The sequence below is a fragment of the Bos mutus genome, chromosome 6, assembly GCF_027580195.1.
Source record: "Bos mutus isolate GX-2022 chromosome 6, NWIPB_WYAK_1.1, whole genome shotgun sequence".
Taxonomy (NCBI): Eukaryota; Metazoa; Chordata; class Mammalia; order Artiodactyla; family Bovidae; genus Bos; species Bos mutus.
Window position 1 is genome coordinate 74953224 of NC_091622.1, and position 19972 is coordinate 74973195.

At 40.1% G+C, this 19972-nt stretch overlaps 2 pseudogenes; both read left to right on the top strand.

Moving 5' to 3' along the window:
* The first annotated feature begins 11720 nt into the window (after window positions 1–11720).
* LOC102283453 (condensin-2 complex subunit D3-like) lies at window positions 11721–14599 on the top strand (annotated as a pseudogene).
* A 10-nt stretch (window positions 14600–14609) lies between these two features.
* On the top strand, window positions 14610–15641 carry LOC138983914 (condensin-2 complex subunit D3 pseudogene; annotated as a pseudogene).
* The last annotated feature ends 4331 nt before the right edge of the window (window positions 15642–19972 follow it).

A 19972-nucleotide genomic window follows, 5' to 3' on the forward strand; every position in this document is an offset into this window, starting at 1 on the left:
ATTGTAAAGTTAAATAAAATAAAATTTAAAAAAAACAATCAATATGATGCTCATCAGATCAGAACATGACCAATTTTAAGATGACTATGAGAGCTGACTGTGCCATTTCTGCATATAGCCCCTCCCTCTGCCTCTAAAGTTTCTTGAATGCTGATTGCCAGTAGGGGAAGTCAGCCTTTGGACAGGAATGACCCCCACATTCTGTTGCCAGCCTTTAAAGTTAAGTTAAAGCAAACTTGCTTTCCTTTCCTTTCTACGAGTCTTGCCTCTTTATTGACTTTAGAGCTGTGAGAAACCAGACCCCATTTTTGGTAACACTATTTTTTAATGTTGAAATAAAATCTAGAGAGACTATGATACAAACTGTGGAAAATTCTTCAAGAGATGGGAATACCAGACCACCTGACCTGCCTCTTGAGAAATTTGTATGCAGGTCAAGAAACAACAGTTAGAACAGTACATGGAACAACAGACTGCTTCCAAATAGGAAAAGGAGTATGTCAAGGGTGTATATTGTCACCCTGCTTATTTAACTTATATGAAGAGTACATCATACAAAATGTCAGGCTGGATAGAGCACAAGCTGGAATCAAGATTACCAGGAGAAATATATATCAGATATGCAGATGACACCTCCCTTATGGCAGAAAAAGCAGAACTAAAGAGCCTCTTGAGGAAAGTGAAAGAGGAAAGTGAAAAAGTTGGCTTAAAGCTCAATATTCGAAAAACTAAGATCATGGCATCCAGTCTCATCACTTTATGGCAAATAGATGGGGAAACAATGGAAACCATGACAGACTTTATTTTCTTGGGCTCCAAAATTGCTGCAGATGGTGACTGCAGCCATGAAATTAAAAGATGCTTGTTCCCTAGAAGAAAAGTTATGACCAACCTTCAGTTCAGTTCAGTCCAGTTTAGTTTCTCAGTCGTGTCCAACTCTTTGCAACCCCATGAATTGCAGCACGCCAGGCTTCCCTGTCCATCACCAACTCCTGGAGTTCACTCAAACTCACGTCCATCGAGTCCTAGACAGCATATTAAAAAGCAGAGACATCACTTTCCCAACAAAGGTATGTCTAATCAAAGCTATGCTTTTTCCAGTGTCATGTATGGATGTGAGAGTTGAACCATAAAGAAGGCTGAGGGCCAAAGAATTGATGCTTTTGAACTGTGGTGTTGGAGAAGACTCTTGAGAGTCCCTTGGACTGCAAGGAGATCCAACCAGTCAATCCTAAAGGAAATCAATCCTGAATATTCATTGAAAGGACTGATGCTGAAGCTGAAACTCCAGTAATTTGACCACCTGATGTGAAGAACTGACTCATTGGAAAAGACTCTGTTTCTGGGAAAGATTGAAGGCAGGAGGAGAAAGAGACAACAGAGGATGAGATGGTTGGATAGCATCACCAATTTGATGGACATGAGTTTGAGCATGCTCTGGGATTGGTGATAGACAGGTAAGCTGGCCTGCTGCAGTCCATGGGGCTGCAAAGTGTCAGATGTCTGAGTGACTAAACTGACTGTGGAAATCTGACTGTGGTGATCTTTGATATTGTAGCATCTAAATTTGGCAAAATTCAAAAGAATCATAGAAACAACTTAAGTGCCACACTTTTTTCCAGCAAAAGTATCCATGTATAATCTTTTTTGTTTAATTCTCTTTATATAGTTCAATCAACCAGAACTCCTACCTAAAATGTAGCAATGCATGAAAGGGGTTGAACGATGTGCACTCCCTTTAGATGTTCATATAAAAGGAAATAATGCTATTAACTATGCTTCATCTGAGATTCTTAAAAATTAATATTAATATATTTTAAAGTATACAGCAAAGAAATACCTATCTTCAAGGTTTGGGGTAAGATCTCATACAAATCTCATTTTCTGTCTAAATAATTCTATGTATCCATTTACTTATCATTAAAAATCATGCACAATGTGTTGTTTAGTTGCTAAATTGTGTCCAACTCTTTGAGACCCCAAGAACTGTAGTTCTTCAGGCTCCTCTGCCCATAGCATTTCCCAGGCAAGAATACTGATTGTTATTTTTCAGTCACTCAGTCATGTCTGACTCTTTGCCACCCCATGGACTGCAGCATGCCAGGCTTCTCTGTTCTTCACCATCTCCCAGAGTTTGCTCAAACTCATGTCCATTGAGTTGGTGATGCCATCCAACCATCTCATCCTCTGTCAACCCCTTCTCCTCCAGCCTTCGATTTTTTCCAGCATCAGGGTCTTTTCCATGAGTCAGTTCTTCTCACCAGGTGGCCAAAGTAATGGAGCTCTAGCATCAGTCCTTCCAATGAATATTGAGGATTGATTTCCTTTAGGATTGACTGGTTTGATCTACTCACTGTCCAAGAGACTCTCAAGAGTCTTCTTCAACACCACAGTTAAAAAGCATTAATTCTTCAGTGCTCAGCCTTCTTTATGGTCCAACTCTCACATCCATACATGACTACTGGAAAAAAACATAACTTTGACTAGATATACCTTTGTTGGCAAAGAATACTAGAGTGGTTGGCATTTCCTTCTCCAGGGGGTCTTCCTGGCCCAGGGATCAAACCTGTGTCTCCTGCCTGGCAGGTGGATTCTTTACCACTAAACTGTCTGGGAAACCCATGTATAATAGCAGACACTACCTATAATATAAATTCCATTCCCTATCTTAAGGTAAATGAGAGACTTATAAGAGAAGTGTCAGTGTATTCCATGTTCATGGTGTCCCCATTTCACTGCTTCAAGTTCACAGGGACAATCCCAACAGAACAGTCCATAGACTCTTTAACAGATTCTTTTTTTTTTTTTTTTAATTTTTAAACTTTACATAATTGTATTAGTTTTGCCAAATATCAAAATGAACAGATTCTTTAAAACTGAAAGAACAGAGTGTAGCAGAAAACAGTATAAAACCAGCTGTTTTCATGGTCCCAGACATCAGGCTTGCTTTGCTACTTAGTTACATTTTAGGCATTTAGGAGATTCATCATATTTCTGTAAGATGAATAATTGTGTTCAGACATAAAAAATTATAGACTGAAGATTTTGAGTATCTTCTGTAGTCAGACAGCTAGGCTTTGTGTAAACAAATGGAATTAGAAAAAATTGCTGACAGTTATAAGACAATAAACTTCAACAAAATGTTGACCATGAGTTAGGAATTTGCAAATCTCTGAGAACATTTAGCAGATGGTCAGCAACAAAAACACATTAGAAAACCTGTGGCCTTACTATGCCCCAGTGATATTAAATAAACTGTAAATCATTTATTGAAAATTATTAATGGAATTGAATATTATAGTTAATTGATTTATTCTTTCATTTGTCCTATCTTCTTAAATTTTTTCATTGAAATATATCTATTTGTAAGTTCATACTAATAGAAATGTTAAAGATGAAGTAAAAAACCCTTGATTATCCAAGCTAATATGTTTTAAAGAAAAATCCCTTGATGTTAGATTATAATTCCAGTTTTTGTATATGTACTTTCTTTTATCTTGTGTTTGTAGGTGTCTTATCTGACAATGTAAATCTAGTCACTATTGCTTTAGTAAATAAGATTAGTTCGTTTGACTTACACTGCATTATAGAATCAATGTCTATCTTATAATAATAAACGAGCTGTATATTAAGCTTTATTTCTTCTTACTATTTGTATGGTAATTGAATTCTTTGAGTCTTTAAATTTAAAACAGCCATTTTATTGGTGGTCAAAAGGCAATAGTAAGAATATACTAACTGCATAACTTAACTCTGATTCAGTTCAGTTCAGTCGCTCAGTCATGTGTGACTTTTTGCGACCCCATGAATTGCAGCACACCAGGCCTCCCTGTCCGTCATCAACTCCTGGAGTTCACTCAGACTCATGTCCATCGAGTCGGTGATGCCATAAAGCCATCTTATTCTCTGTTGTCCCCTTCTCCTCCTGCCCCCAATCCCTCCCAGCATCAGAGTCTTTTCCAATGAGTCAACTCTTCTCATGAGGTGGCCAAAGTATTGGAGTTTCAGCTTTAGTATCATACCTTCCAAAGAACACCCAGGACTGATCTCCTTTAGAATGGACTGGTTGGATCTCCTTGCAGTCCAAGGGACTCTCAAGAGTCTTCTCCAACACCACAGTTCAAAAGCATCAATTCTTCGGCACTCAGCTTTCTTCACATTCCAACTCTTACATCCATACATAACCACTGGAAAAACCATAGCCGTTAACTAGATGGACCTTTGTTGGCAAAGTAATGTCTCTGCTTTTGAACATGCTATCTAGGTTGGTCATAACTTTCCTTCCAGGGAGTAAGCGTCTTTTAATTTCATGGCTGCAATCACCATCTGCAGTGATTTTGGATCCCCCAAAAAGAAAGTCTGACAGTGTTTCCACGGTTTCCCTATCTATTTGCCATGAAGTGATGGGACCAGATGCCATGATCTTAGTTTCCAGAATGTTGAGCTTTAAGCCACCTTTTTCACTCTCCTTCACCTTCATCAACAGGCTTTTTAGTTCCTCTTCACTTTCTTCCATAAGGGTGGTATCATCTGCATATCTGAAGTTATTGATATTTCTCCCGGCAATCTTGATTCCAGCTTGTACTTCTTCCAGCCCAGCATTTCTCATGATGTACTCTGCATATAAGTTAAATAAACAGGGTGACAATATACAGCCTTGACATACTCCTTTTCCTATTTAGAACCAATCTGTTGTTCCATGTCCAGTTCTAACTGTTGCTTCCTGACCTGCATACAGGTCTCTCAAGAGGCAGGTCAGGTGGTCTCATATTCCCATCTCTTTCAGAATTTTCCACAGTTTATTATGATCCACACAGTCAAAGGCTTTGGCATAGTAAATAAAGCAGAAATAGATGTTTTTCTGGAACTCTCATGCTTTTTCGATGTTGGCAGCAATGCAGAAATACCACCTGGGATAGAAAATACAGTTGTTATTATTCTATATTTTTCTATGGAACATATGAAATGATTAATATGTAACACCAGTGTTCCCTTTCCTTTATTGTATGATGTGAAGTCACTCAGTCGTGTCTGACTCTTCGGGACCCCATGGACTGTAGCCTACCAGGCTCCTCAGTCCATGGGATTTCCAGGCAATAGTACTGGAGTGGGTTGCCATTTCCTTCTCCAGAGGATGTCCCTCACCCAGGGATCAAACCCAGGTCTCCCACAGTGTAGGCAGATGTTTTACTGTCTGAGCAAGTGAATCTAATATCCTTTATTGTATAGGTGATGTTTATAATCTGGGAACTTGGTATAGTTTCTCTACCTTCTCGTATCCCAAACTCCAACATTTTGTTCACAGGAGTACTGTTCAAATTAAAATAATGAAAAAATTCTCTAAGAAGAAAATATAAAACCTCTCTCCTCCCCCTATTAAATAGAAGTAAGAGAGACAATGGATGAGTCATCTGAGAATTTAAAATTGCAATTGTTTTTTAAGAGGAGCATTTTAAAGTGTTCCTTCTAAGAAGACAAAATTACATTTGATAATTGCCTTCCTACTTGCTCAATAATAATAATTTAAGAATCATAAAAATAAAAGAAGCAGAACGTGCAAGCAACTACTAGAGAATATAAACTGCTGAGAACTTTCATTCTTTATAAGAGACAAATATTATTTATAATTCTTATATAACCTGTATATAACCTGTATCTCGGAGAAGGCAATGGCACCCCACTCCAGTACTCTTGCCTGGGAAAATCCCATGGACAGAGGAGCCTGGTAGGCTGCAGTCCATGGGGTTGCTAAGAGTCGGACACGACTGAGCGATTTCACTTTCACTTTTCACTTTCATGCATTGGAGAAGGAAATGGCAACCCACTCCAGTATTCTTGCCTGGAGAATCCCAGGGACGGGGGAGCCTGGTGGGCTACTGTCTATGGGGTCGCACAGAGTCGGACACGACTGAAGCAACTTAGCAGCAGCAGCAGCAACCTGTATCTAACCTTATATAATGAGAGGGGCTACCCCACGTCCGAGGCCAGGGACAGCGGCCAAGAGGAGCTACTCAATGCCCAAGGTCAGGGGCAGAGGCCAACAGTGCCAGGCTGCGACGGTGCAGGACCGGACAGGAGGAGCTACCCCATGTTCAAGGTCAGAAGGGGCAGCCGTGAGGAGATACCCCTCATCCAAGGTAAGGAGCAGCAGCTGTGCTTTGCTGGAGCAGACGTGAAGAGATACCCTATGTCTGAGGTAAGAGAAACCTAAGTAAGACGGTAAGTGTTGCGAGAGGGCATCAAGGGCAGACACACTGAAACCATAATCACAGAAAACTAGTCAATCTGATCACAAAGACCACAGCCTTGTCTAACTCAATGAAACTAAGCCATGCTTTGCGGGGCCACTGGATGGGCAGGTAATGGTGGAGAGGTCTGACGGAGTGTGGTCCACTGGAGAAGGGAATAGTAAACCACTTCAGTATTCTTGCCTTGAGAACCCCATGAACAGTATGAAAAGGCAAAATGATAAGACACTGAAAGAGGAACTCCCAGGTTGGTAGGTGCCCAATATGCTACTGGAGATCAGTGGAGAAATAACTCCAGAAAGAGTGAAGGGGTGGAGCCACAGCAAAAACAATACCCAGTTGTGGATGCGAATGGTGATAGAAGCAAGATCCAATGAGGTAAAGAGCAATATTGCATAGAAACCTGGAATGTTAGGTCCATGAATCAAGGCAAATTGGAAGCGGTCAAACAGGAGATGGCAAGAGTGAATATCAACATTCTAGGAATCAGCGAACTAAAATGGACAGGAATGGGTGAATTTAACTCAGATGACCATTATATCTACTTCTGTGGGCAGGATTCCCTTAGAAGCAATGTAGTAGCCATGATGGTCAACAAAAGAGTCCAAAATGCAGTACTTGGATGCAATCTCAAAAATGACGGAATGATCTCAGTTCATTTCCAAGGCAAACCATTTAATATATCGTAACCCAAGCCTGTGCCCCAACCAGTAATGCTGAAGAAGCTGAAGTTGAATGGTTCTATGAAGACTTACAAGACCTTTTAGAACTAACACGCCCAAAAGATGTCCTTTTCATTATAGGGGACAGGAATGCAAAAGTAAGAAGTCAAGAAACACCTAGGGTAACACACAAATTTGGCCTTGGAATACGGAATGAAACAGGGCAAAGGCTAATAGAGTTTTGCCAAGAGAACACACTGCTCGTAGCAAGCACCGTCTTCCAACAACACAAGAGAGGACTCTACCCATGGACATCACCAGATGGTCAACACCAAAATCAGATTGATTATATTCTTTGCAGCCAAAGATGGAGAAGCTCTATACACTCAGCAAAAACAACCAGGAGCTGACTGTGGCTCAGACCATGAACTCCTTATTGCCAAAACAGACTTAAATTGAAAAAAGTAGGTAAAACCACTAGACCATTCAGTTCAGTTCAGTTTAGTTCAGTTCAGTCGCTCAGTCGTGTCCAACTCTTTCGACCCCATGAATTCCAGCACGCCAGGTCTCCCTGTCCATCACCAACTCCCAGAGTTAAGCCAAACCAAAGTTCACCGAGTCAGTGATGCCATCCAGCCATCTCATCCTCTGTTGCCCCCTTCTCCTCCTGCCCCCAATCCCTCCCAGCATCAGAGTCTTTTCCAATGAGTCAACTCTTCACATGAGGTGGCCAAAGTACTGGACTTTCAGCTTTAGCATCATTCCTTCCAAAGAAATCCCAGGGCTGATCTCCTTCAGAATGGACTGGTTGGATCTCCTTGCAGTCCAAGGGACTCTCAAGTGTCTTCTCCAACACCACAGTTCAAAAGCATAAATTCTTCAGCACTCAGTTTTCTTCACAGTCCAACATTCACATCCATACATGACTACTGGTAAAACCATAGCCTTGACTAGATGGACCTTTGTTGGCAAAATAATGTCTCTACTTTTGAACATGTTATTTAGGTTGGTCATAACTTTCCTTCCAGGGAGTAAGCATCTTTTAATTTCATGGCTGAAATCACCATCTGCAGTGATTTTGGAACCCCCCAAAAGATAAAGTCTGACACTGTTTCCACTGCTTCCCCATCTATTTGCCATGAAGTGATGGGACCAGAAGCCATGATCTTAGTTTCCTGAATGTTGAGCTTTAAGCCAAGTTTTTCACTCTCCTCATTCACTTTCATCAAGAGGCTTTTTGGTTCCTCTTCACTTTCTTCCATAAGGGTGATGTCATCTGCATATCTGAGGTTATTGATATTTCTCCCAGCAATCTTGATTCCAGCTTGTGCTTCTTCCAGTCCTGTGTTTCTCATGATGTACTCTGCATATAAGTTAAGTAAGCAGGATGACAATATACAGCCATGATGTACTCCTTTTCCTATTCAGGTATGACCTAAATCAAATTCCTTATGATTATACAGTTGAAGTGAGAAATAGATTTAAGGGACTAGATCTGATAGATAGAGTGCCTGATGAACTATGGACAGAGGTTCATGACATTGTACAGGAGACAGGAATCAAGACCATTTCCAAGAAAAACAAATGCAAATAAGCAAAATGGCTGTCTGGGGAGGCCTTACAAATAGCTGTGAAAGAAGAAAATTGAAAAGCAAAGGAGAAATGGAAAGATATAAGTATCTGAATGCAGAGTTTCAAAAAATATCAAGGAGAGATAAGAAAGCCTTCATCAGTGATCAATGCAAAGAAATAGAGGAAAATAACAGAATGACTAGAGATCTCTTCAAGAAAATTAGAGATACCAAGGGACCATTTCATGCAAAGATGGGCTTGATAAAGGACAGAAATGGTATGGACCTAACACATGCAGAAGATATTAAGAGGTGGCAAGAATACACAGAACTGTACAAAAAAGATCTTCACAACTCAGATAATTAGGATGGTGTGATCACTCACCTAGAGCCAGATATCTTGGAATGTGAAGTCAAGTGGGCCTTAGAAAGCATCAGTATTAACAAAGCTAGTGGAGGTGATGGAATTCCAGTTGAGCTATTTCAGATCCTGAAAGATGATGCTGTGAAAGTGCTGCACTCAATATGCCAGCAACTTGGAAAACTCAGCAGTGCCTACAGGACTGGAAAAGGTCAGTTTTCATTCCAATCCCAAAGAAAGGCAATGCCAAGGAATGCTCAAACTACTGCACAGTTGCACTCATCTAAAACTCTGGTAAAGTATATGCTCAAAATTCTCCACCAGGGTTCAGCAATATGTGAACCATGAACTTCCACATGTTCAAGCTCGTTTTAGAAAAGGCAGAGGAACCAGAGATTAAATTGTCAACATCCACTGGATCATCAAAAAAACAAGAGAGTTCCAGAAAAACCTCTATTTCTGCTTTATTGACTATGTCAAAGCCTTTGACTGTGTGGATCACAATAAACTGTGGAAAATTCTGAAAGAGATGGGAATACCAGACCACCTGATCTGCCTCTTGAGAAACCTATATGCAGGTCATGGACATGCATATAGGACATGGAACTGGACATGGAACAACAGACCGGTTCCAAATAGGAAAAGGAGTACGTCAAGGCTGTATATTGTCACCCTGCTTATTTAAATTATATGCAGAGTACATCATGAGAAACGCTGGACTGGAAGAAACAGAAGCTAGAATCAGATTGCCCGGAGAAATATCAATAACCTCAGATATGCAGATGACACCACCCTTATGGCAGAAAGTGAAGAGGAACTCAAAAGCCTCTTGATGGAAGTGAAAGAGTAGAGTGAAAAATTTGGCTTAAAGCTCAGCATTCAGAAAATGAAGATTATGGCATCTGGTCCCATCACTTCATGGGAAATAGATGGGGAAACAGTGGAAACAGTGTCAGACTTTATTTCTTGGGCCTCCAAAATCACTGCAGATAGTGATTTAAGCCATGAAATTAAAAGACACTTACTCCTTGGAAGGAAAGTTATGATCAACTTAGATAGCGTGTTCAAAAGCAGAGACATTATTTTGCCAACAAAGGTCCATCTTTTCAAGGCTATGGTTTTTCCAGGAGTCATGTATGGATGTGACAGTTGGACTGTGAAAAAAGTGACTGCCAAAGAATTGATGCTTTTGAAATGTGGTGTTGGAGAAGACTCTTGAGAGTCCCTCGGACTGCAAGGAGATCCAACCAGTCCATTCTGAAGGAGATCAGTCCTGGGATTTCTTTGGAAGGAATGATGTTAAAGCTTAAACTTCAGTACTTTGGCCACCTCATGCAAAGAGTTGACTCATTGGAAAAGACTCTGATGCTGGGAGGGATTGGGGGCAGGAGGAGAAGGGGGTGACAGAGGATGAGATGGCTGGATGACATCACTGACTCAATGAACATGAATTTGAGTAAACTCCAGGAGTTGGTGATGGACAGGGAGGCCTGGCATGCTGCGATTCATGGCGTTGCCTAGAGTTAGACACCACTGAGTGACTGACCTGAATTGATATAACCTGTGGTAACCGGAGGTGCTAGAAAAATCCCTGTTACTAAGTGATAGAGAACTTTCCTAAATTTCATTTTCAGGATTGCTAATTTTCAAATTCATATATTACAGAAGCTTGTGGAGAATAGTGGAAAACAGTCTGTAGAGACAGAAGAGGACTTTATTATCTGATATGGTTTAAAAGTTTAACATATAAGATGTATGATTTGGGCCAATGTTTTAAAATCTCTAGACATTTAAGTGGCTGAGTATACACATACTATTCATAGAACATTTACTCTGAGCCAGGCATTGTGGGTTGTATGCCTCCACATGATCCATAGGCATTTTATGTACCTTTTCTGAAATATATCTTATGACAGTGTAATAAACTTGAGCAAAAACTAGCATTATCTTATAAATTGGGATTATTTTTGAGAAAGCATAGCAATTTTCTCCAAATAATATGCAAGTAGCAAAGCTAGGATATGAAAGTAATAGTTCCATCATCCATGAATTTATAACAACTATGTTTCATTATATTAATTTATCAAAAATGATCTGTTCATACATATATATTTTCATTGATGTATAATTGCTTTACACTGTTGTATTTTTTGCTGTACAGCAAAGTGAATCAACTATACATATACATATATCCATTATTTATTGGATTTCCTTCCCATTTTGGTCATTACAGAGCATAAAACTATGCCTGGATTATGCTCAATAAACTTTAACAATTACTGTGCAGTATTCCATAGTAATTGCTATTCCTAGTATTCCAATACTAACATATTCTATAGTAATATTATTACAGTATTCCAAAGATCAAATTTCAGCAACAGAGGTTCTCTAGAATTTAGTTAATAACAACTTTTTTTTTCTCAGTGTGTTTCCTACCAGCTATCTTCTAATGTAATCCTTTAATGACAGATTACAACCATAAGAATATTTAATATAATAGGTTCAGGAAAGTTACATTATCCTTTATACTAAGAATTATAATGTTAATTAAATAGAAGGAAGAACAAGTTCATGTTTCTGGTTATCTTGCAAGAAATAGATAAGCAAATGCATGCTGCCTTGTGACCCTGTTACATAAAATAATAGAGTACTTTAGAAAAAACCAGTCCAGAAGAACTTCCAAGATGGCAGAGGAATAAGACAGGAAGAGCACATCCCTCCCCACAAATACATCTGAAATCCATCTGCGTATGGAACAGCTCCTACAGAACATCTTTTGAACACAGGCAGAAGACCAAAAACTTCCAAAAAGGCAAGCCAGTCTCCATAGAATAAGAGCATTTGGACCTTTTTTGGGGAGAACAGAATTTCCCACAACATGCTGATGGCCGTGTTTAATCACTTCATTCATAAGGTGGTTAAGAAAAATGACAGTGCTCAACAGCAGGAATTCATCCTTCACACTGCTGGGCTTTATCTTCTTGTTCTGGAAGTAGCAGACAGGGTAATTCAATCAAGTTTTCCACCCACTGCTGTTTGATAAATATGTTCAGATTCTAAAAAGAGTGGGCTCAAGAATCCAGCTTAGATGAGAAAAGAAAAAAGAGCAACCAAAAAACACTGAGGCCAATCCAAAGAAGAGAAGGAAGAGGGAAGCCCTGCAAGAAAGAGGTGATAAAGATGGATGAGGTTACTAAAGAAGAGGATGAAGAGACAAAGGAGATGAAGAGATTTTTTTTCTTCTTCTGAAGACCATTGTCAAATTCTAAATGCAACCTCTCATGTTTGAAGAGCTTTCAAGACTTCTTCCCAAGTTCTCCCTAAAAGAGAAGCCAGAGTGTATACATAATTGTGTAGAAAGTCTTTGTTGCATTAGCTAATTTTGAACCAGTTGTTCATGAATTTCATGTTATGTGAGCTAGAAATCTCCATGAAGCAAAATATATACCAGAACTGGCCTATCATGGGTTGTATTTGCTTTGCTTCCCTATTCACAGAGAAGGAAACAAGATTCTCAGATGTGTTTTCCACCAAATGCTCTCCATAATATTAATGAGACAAGTGAGCAAAGACTGCCATCACAGCCCCCTTGCCATCATGTCTCCAGTTGTCAGCAGTAGAAACCTGGTCATCCAGCTTGTAAGTTCTGGGTGAACTAAAAGAAACTATATACATCCAGTCCTACAACACATCTGTGGCAAGGTGTTCAATAAATCTGAATATCAAACCTATGACAATTGCACTCATCTCACACACTAGCAAAGTAATGCTCAAAATTCTCCAAGCAAGTCTTCAAAACTGTGTGAACTGAGAACTTCCAGATGTTCAAGCTGGATTTAGAAAAGGCAGAGAGACAAGAAATCAAATCACCAACATCCATTGGATCATCGAAAAAGCAAGAGAGTTCCAGAAAAATACCTACTTCTGCACTAGGTGAAGACCTTTGACTGTGTGGATCACAACAAACTGTGTAAAATTCTTCAAGAGATGGGGATACCAGACCACCTGACCTGCCTCTTGAGAAATCTGTATGCAGGTTAAGAAGAAACAGTTAGAACTGGACATGGAACAACAGACAGGTTTCAAATTGGGAAAGGAGTACACCAAGGCTGTATATTGTCACCCAGGTTACTTAACTTCTATGCAGAAAACCTCATGTGAAATGCCAGGCTGGATGAAGGACAAGTTGGAATCAAGACTGCAGGGAGAAATATCAATAATCTCAGATATGCACATGACACCACCCTTATGGCAGAAAGCAAAGAGGAACTAAAGAGCCTCTTGATGAAAGTGAAAGAGGAGAGTGAAAAAGCTGGTTTAAAACTCAACATTCAAAAAACTAAGATCACGGCATCCATCCCATCACTTCATGGCAAATAGATGGGGAAACAATAGAAACAGTGATAGACTTTATTTCCTTGGGCTCCAAAATCATAGCAGATGGTGACTGCAACTATGAATTAAAAGACGTTTGATCCTTGGAAGAAAAGCTAGACCAACCTAGACAGCATATTAAAAAGCAGTGACACTACATTGCCAACAAAGGTCCGTCTAGTCAAAGCTTTGGTTTTTTCAGTAATCATATATGGATGTAAGAGTTGGACCGTAAAGAAAGCTCAGCAACAAAGAATTGACGCTTTTGAACTGTGGTGTTGGAAAAGACTCCTAAGAGTCCCTTGGACTGCAAGGAGATCCAACCAGTCCATCCTAAAGGAGATCAGTCCTGAATATTCATTGGAAGGACTAATCCTGAAGCTAAAACTCCAATACTTTGGCCACCTGATGTGAAGAACTGACTCATTGGAAAAGACCCTGATGCTGGGAACAATTAAAGGCACGAGGAGAAGGGGACAAAAGAGGATGAGATGGTTGGAATGCATCACCAACTTGATGGACATGAATTTGAGCAAGCTCTGGGTCTTGGTGATGGACAGGGAAGCCTGGTGTGCTGTGATCCACGGGGTCACAAAGAGTCGGACATGAATGAGCAACTGAACTGAACTGAACTGAAACCCATATGGCTCATCCTCTGGGCCAGCTGCTCAACAAGCTTCCTTGTGAGGAATATGCTTCTTTCATGGCCTGAATTTATGAATTAGCACCAGATGCTAATGTCTTTTCTAGGTTTCACTCTAGATGTTGCCTTGGCTCTTCTGGAACTACCTGATAAGAGGTAGATGACCCACTTCCCCTTGAGCATGAGAAGTTCCTGAAGCATAAGTTCTTGGTTCAGGAAATCTTGTTTGCCGGCTGTATAGACAAGGACCCAATGGTCCACAGCAAGGCTGTGTCCAATTTCACACACGGCCTAGAGTCCTTTGTCACGTCCCCATTGGACAGCATGCAGGCATTTCTGGATAACACTCCTTCAGTTTCAGGAGTAGAGAGCCACCAAAAGAGTGCTCAGAAAAATTCAACAGAAAAGGATTTCATGATGATGCTGAGGAACAGGGTTAGTGATGAGAAGACCAACGTCAGGAAATCTGCAGTCCAGGTCTTAGTGAACATCTTGGAACACTGTGCTATCTTGTGTATGAGAGACAAGCTGCCTGTCCTGCATAATCAGTGTTTTGGTATCACCATGTCTGTCAACAAGCAGGCTTTGCAATCTCTACCGAACTGCTGATGGTCCAATCCTGGTGTGTCCATCTACAGAAGGTCTGGCTGGAGGGGTTTATCCTGGCTGTGATGGACAATGAGAGCTCCTGTCTATGCCCACCTCCAGCTCTCACACCAAGATGGGGACACTATTCTTGACAAGGTCCTCATGCTGTAACCACAGCTTTCCCAAGGTGATGATGGCTTGTCCTCTGATCACAGAGGGCATGACTCGCATGAACCTGAAAGAGGGACTAGAAGGTGGGCATAGGCAGGAATGTTCTCAATAACATCATCTTATGTGACCTCTGTGTCCACTACACAGCCCCAACAAACAAGTACATCCCCAACATCCGCACACATCTGAAGGACCTGAACACTTTCTTCCAGAAGCAGACACTACTTTTGTTCACCCGACCCCTGCAGGAGGACTTGGTGAAGTGAAAGTGTTGCCTGTTCCTCTGTTTCATCAGCACACTAGTAGACCTGAACCCAGAGGTCACCAGCACCAGGGCAGTCTGTCTGGCCCATTGCTCCTGAAGAGGAACCCAAACATATTTTTCCAGCACCTCATTGAGTGCATTTTCCTCTTCAATAACTTTGAGAAACACAAAATTTTCACTAGGCTCCCCCAGGTGGAGAGACAGAAGTGGCTATTCTCCCTGAAGGGGAATATGGACAAGGAAAAGTAGATGAAAATCTACAAGTTTCTCCCAGAACACTACTTCACGGATGAGCAGGGGTCCAACATCACTTCCAGAATCTTCAGCTACATCCTGGCATACTTCAGTGACAGTGACCTCCTGTGGACACAGAAGAAAGTAAACTCTTCTTAGATACGTTTGAGGTGTTCAGTTTGAAGGAGATCAGGTTGCAGGCATTGAAGGCTAAACCAGACAAGGACCAGCTTGTGGAGGAGGAGGACCTGGCCCAAGCCAAAGTGTTCATGTAGGAGGTGCAGAAGGAGCTTGTCTTAAGTTCAAAGGAGGAATTTCCTAGAAAGTATTATTCCAATTATCATCTCCCTGAAGTCTGCCCTAGAGAAAAACAAGATCCCAGCTCTTTGAGAACTCATGCACTACCTCAGGGAGGCAATGTGGGATAACTGAGATGAAATCAAGGGCTTTTTTTTACAGTTGACAAGCAGCTGGTCATAAAACTTGAGTAGGACACCAGGCGCTACTAAGAGCAGCTGACTTAGGAGTAGGAGCTGGGGAGGTAGGAAGCCGCAGACAGGGTGGCCTCAGTCTCCAAGGAGGCACAGGTCAGGTAGGTTGTTCCAAGTTTGGAAACAATGTCAACTCCTGCTGGCCAAGAAAGACTCCATGGTCACTGCTGCAGATCATCCGTCCACATCCAGGGCCCATGCTACCCACGTGACTGCATTTCTGTTCCTGGTGCCCAAAGACAGGCTCATGTCAGTGAGCACCAACATCATCCTGAATTCCTTCAAGAAATTTGGGGAGTTATGCAGCTGGTCTTGTGGCTAGGGAGTAGAGCTATAAACCTTCGACATGTGTCCTGAGAGCCTGGGTAAGCTGGGCAATGTGACTCCTTAAAGGGCTTAGAGATGGAGTCCGGAGGAGCTATTGACCTCGAAAGGAAGCGAGGGATCAGGACCCCTGAGTGGACCATCCAGAATGTCATGTTCTGAGAGGAAATCAGCTATGTCTCTCACTGGGGTCCATCTTTTTCCCCCAGAGGCCAGACCCTTCCAACCTGGTCCAATAGGCTCACCCTGGGAAGTGAGAGGCAGACAAAACCTGGGGACAACATTCTGTGTCTGTCACTGCCTGACTTGCAGACCACACAGCCATCCCAGACTTCCCAGTGGAATGTGACAGTCCCCAGGAGGTTGGACTGTGAGGCCTGCAAGAAAAAGGCAAGTGACCACCTCTCCCTGGAAGCTTCCATCAGGAGAACCAGGGCCACCTATCTGTTTACCTGTGTGGCTGGTCAATACCTAGTTTGGAACTGTAAGATATAAGATACTAGAGAAATGCCTCATGCATTTAATACAAATTTAAATATTTGAAAATTATTTGGCTTATTCTATTAAGTTCTATTCTGATCCTAATCCTGAGCTTTCTCTTCTGTAAATCCAGCTTTTGGTAGCTGTACCTAGCTTTCTATATCTGATGTTAAAATCCTACATATAATATATTTCTGCATCTCCTGCATTGCAGGCAGATCCTTTATACATTGACACATCTAGGAAGCCCTAATATTTTTCTAATGTTATTTATATTTTGCAAACTTTTTGAAGTTTGTTCAAATAAATAAAGGTGGTTGTTTTTTGGTCACTAAGTTGTGTCCAACTCTTTAAAACTCCATGAACTACAGCACTCCAGGCTTCCCTCTCCTTCACTATCTCTAGAGTTTGCTCAGATATATGTCCATTGAGTCCATGATGCCATCCAATTATCTCATCTTCTATTGCCCAATGAGTGTGCTCTTTGCATCAGGTGGCCAAACTATTGGAGCTTCAGCTTCAAATGAAGCTTCAGCATCAGTCCTTCCAATGAATATTCAGGGTTGATTTCTTTTAGGATTGACTGGTTTGATATCCTTGCTGTCCAAGGGATTCCCAAGAATCTTCTCCAGTACCACAGTTCACAATCATTATTTCTTTGAATTGATTAAGGTTAAGCATGAAAAACGGAGAAGGCAATGGCACCCCACTCCAGTACTCTTGCCTGGAAAATCCCTTAGAGGGAGGAGCCTGGTAGGCTGCAGTCCATGGGGTCGCTAAGAGTCGGACAGGACTGAGCGACTTTACTTTCACTTTTCACTTTCATGCATTGGAGAAGGAAATGGCAACCCACTTCAGTATTCTTGCCTGGAGAATTCCAGGGACGGGGGAGCCTGGTGGGCTGCCGTCTATGGGGTCGCACAGTGTCGGACACGACTGAAGTGACTTAGCAGCAGCAGCAGCAAGCGTGAAAAAAAAAAAAAAGTCCAAAGTTTACATGGCAGAAAACTGATTTTCAGCTTTATTTGAATGCACAAGCTAGATAAGTTTCTGTGGTTAAAATTCAACCCTGATTAATAAAATTTGATTAGGTCAGTTCAGTTCAGTCGCTCAGTCCTGTCCGACTCTTTGCGACCCCATGAATCACAGCACGCCAGGCCTTCCTGTCCATCACCAACTCCCGGAGTTCACTCAGATTCAAGTCCATCGAGTCAGTGATGCCATCCAGCCATCTCATCCTCTGTCATCCCTTTCTCCTCCTGCCCCCAATCCCTTCCAGCATCACAGTCTTTTCCAATGAGTCATCCTTATATTATTACTCCCTTCCCCATTCCTTCTTGCCTGATTAGATCATCCAAAGAAGCCTAACAAATAGTCCAATAAATATTAATTCAACTCCCATAACTCAGTGTTTAGAAAAAAAAGTTATACACAATTCATTTCACTACTTATATCTTTTTTAAAATTTATCATTTTCCATACATTATTTTACATTTGAATAATCATGTACCCCAAGTTATATTTCAAATCTTTCTTACTGATGTTATTTACTTGTGTGTTCATACCTTTATTTATTCAATCATTCACTATCCAGGCACTGGAATGTCTACAAAGAATAAGACACAGCTTATGACCTAGAGGAACAGTATAATGGGAAGGGTGCCTGGCAAATGGACAACTATGATACTGAGAAAAAAAGCTAGCCCAGTTCTGTGGAATTGCAGAGAAAGGAGAATCTAACTGTACAAGATGGATTACTACATAATGGATTACTTAGGATTTAGCCCTCAAATAGGGTTTGTTTTAGATTAATATATATTTCCTAATCATCTATCTTTTCTGACATAACCAGACTTCAAATTGGCAGTTAAATGAATTGTTATTTCAGCTGTAACAAAATAATTCTGGATTCTATCTTGAAAAGTATTTTTTTTTAAACTTTATGGGAAGTGAACTAGAGGTATTAACCAAATCCTGTTTAAAATGTCAAAAGCAGGGAGTATTAAAACAATGAAATTTTCATCTTCTCTTGCTTAGTTTTCAGACGCTCTCTGCAGGAAGACCTTGATCACATCTATGTAATAAAGACACTAAAAGTTTAAAAAGAGGAAGTGGATACCATATGTTTATATAGGAAATCACAACATTAACAAAAACAAATGAATAAACAAACAAATATTCTCATGGTGAGTGAGTAAAGAGCTTGATGTTGACATGTTTTCTCCAATAGAATGCCACGTCTTATTTTACCACAAGCATTTCTATAAAACATAGTAAAAAAAAAAAAAAAAAAAGAGTTCAAGCCATTTTGTGGCTGCAAAAGTCAGCTTACACAGCATATTATTTCCTCGCGTCTGTTTACTCCTTTAGTTTTAGGGTCATTAAAGAGACATAAGATGATTTTAAATTTTGGATATTAAAAGAAAACCTGAAAATATGCATAAAGCTTTAAAATTTGTTTTCTTAAACAGATTCAAGTCTTCTTGATCCATCAGTTGAGAGTCTTACATGATAAAAGATTATTGCCATTTCTTTAAAGAAAAACAAAACAAATTCTCCCTTTGTTTGGGAAAAATGTTTTCCATGTTATTGATTTTTAATTTATTGTTAGACTCAGAAACTTATTGTGACATAATATAAATTGACATAAAAAATATGGTTCACACTAGCCAGATTTTTATTCAACATTTCAAAAAATATTTCTAATTTTTACAATTCAATCACATATACTTTTTACTAGTTTTAATATTATTTCCAGATGTATCTCTAACTTTTTGTTTGATATATAAAACTGATTTTTTAAAGTTGACAGTTATTAAATCAAGGCTTAAAGCAATGAAGATAGTCAGAAGCCTTTATCCTAAAGACTTAATTTTAATTAATCAGGTCACCTATCACCTTGACAAGTGAAAAGGGCTTTCAGAGTAAAGACCCAGACTTTATAATTTTATAGAGTGATTATGAGCATGATTTTAATCTGGTGACATTTACATGGGCTAAGTTACAAGATAAAGATCATCTTTCTAAGACTCGCTGGAGTTAATTTATGGGTTTAAAAGATGATTAATAATGCTGTGACAGGAAACAAGAAAAAGAGAAAATGTTTCCTGGAACTCCTTTCTCCTATTCTCCAAGACAGGGTCAAAGGTATGATTTGCCCAGGTGCAATCCTGCACAAATCAATTCTTTTCTGTTTATGTCTCTCCTACCATCTGTTCCCTCTTTTGAGTTAACTACTCCTGTAGGGGAAGAAACGTTTCGATGATAGCGAGACACACAACAAGGTCTTCTAAATGTGTCTCTACCCACTGTGAAAAGTCATGGTAATCTTTTAAATTGTTTTATTTTTGGAGAGTGAAAACACAGTAAAGTGGAATCATACTAATGAGACAAAATGCATAAACATATTATTTTGTAAAAAAAAATATATATATATTAAGAGGTTTTAGGTCAGTGAAATTACGCTTTGTGATATTATAATGATGGATATATATTATCATACATTTGTCCAACCCCCAAAAATATACAACACCAAGGCTGTATATTGTCACCCTGCTTAT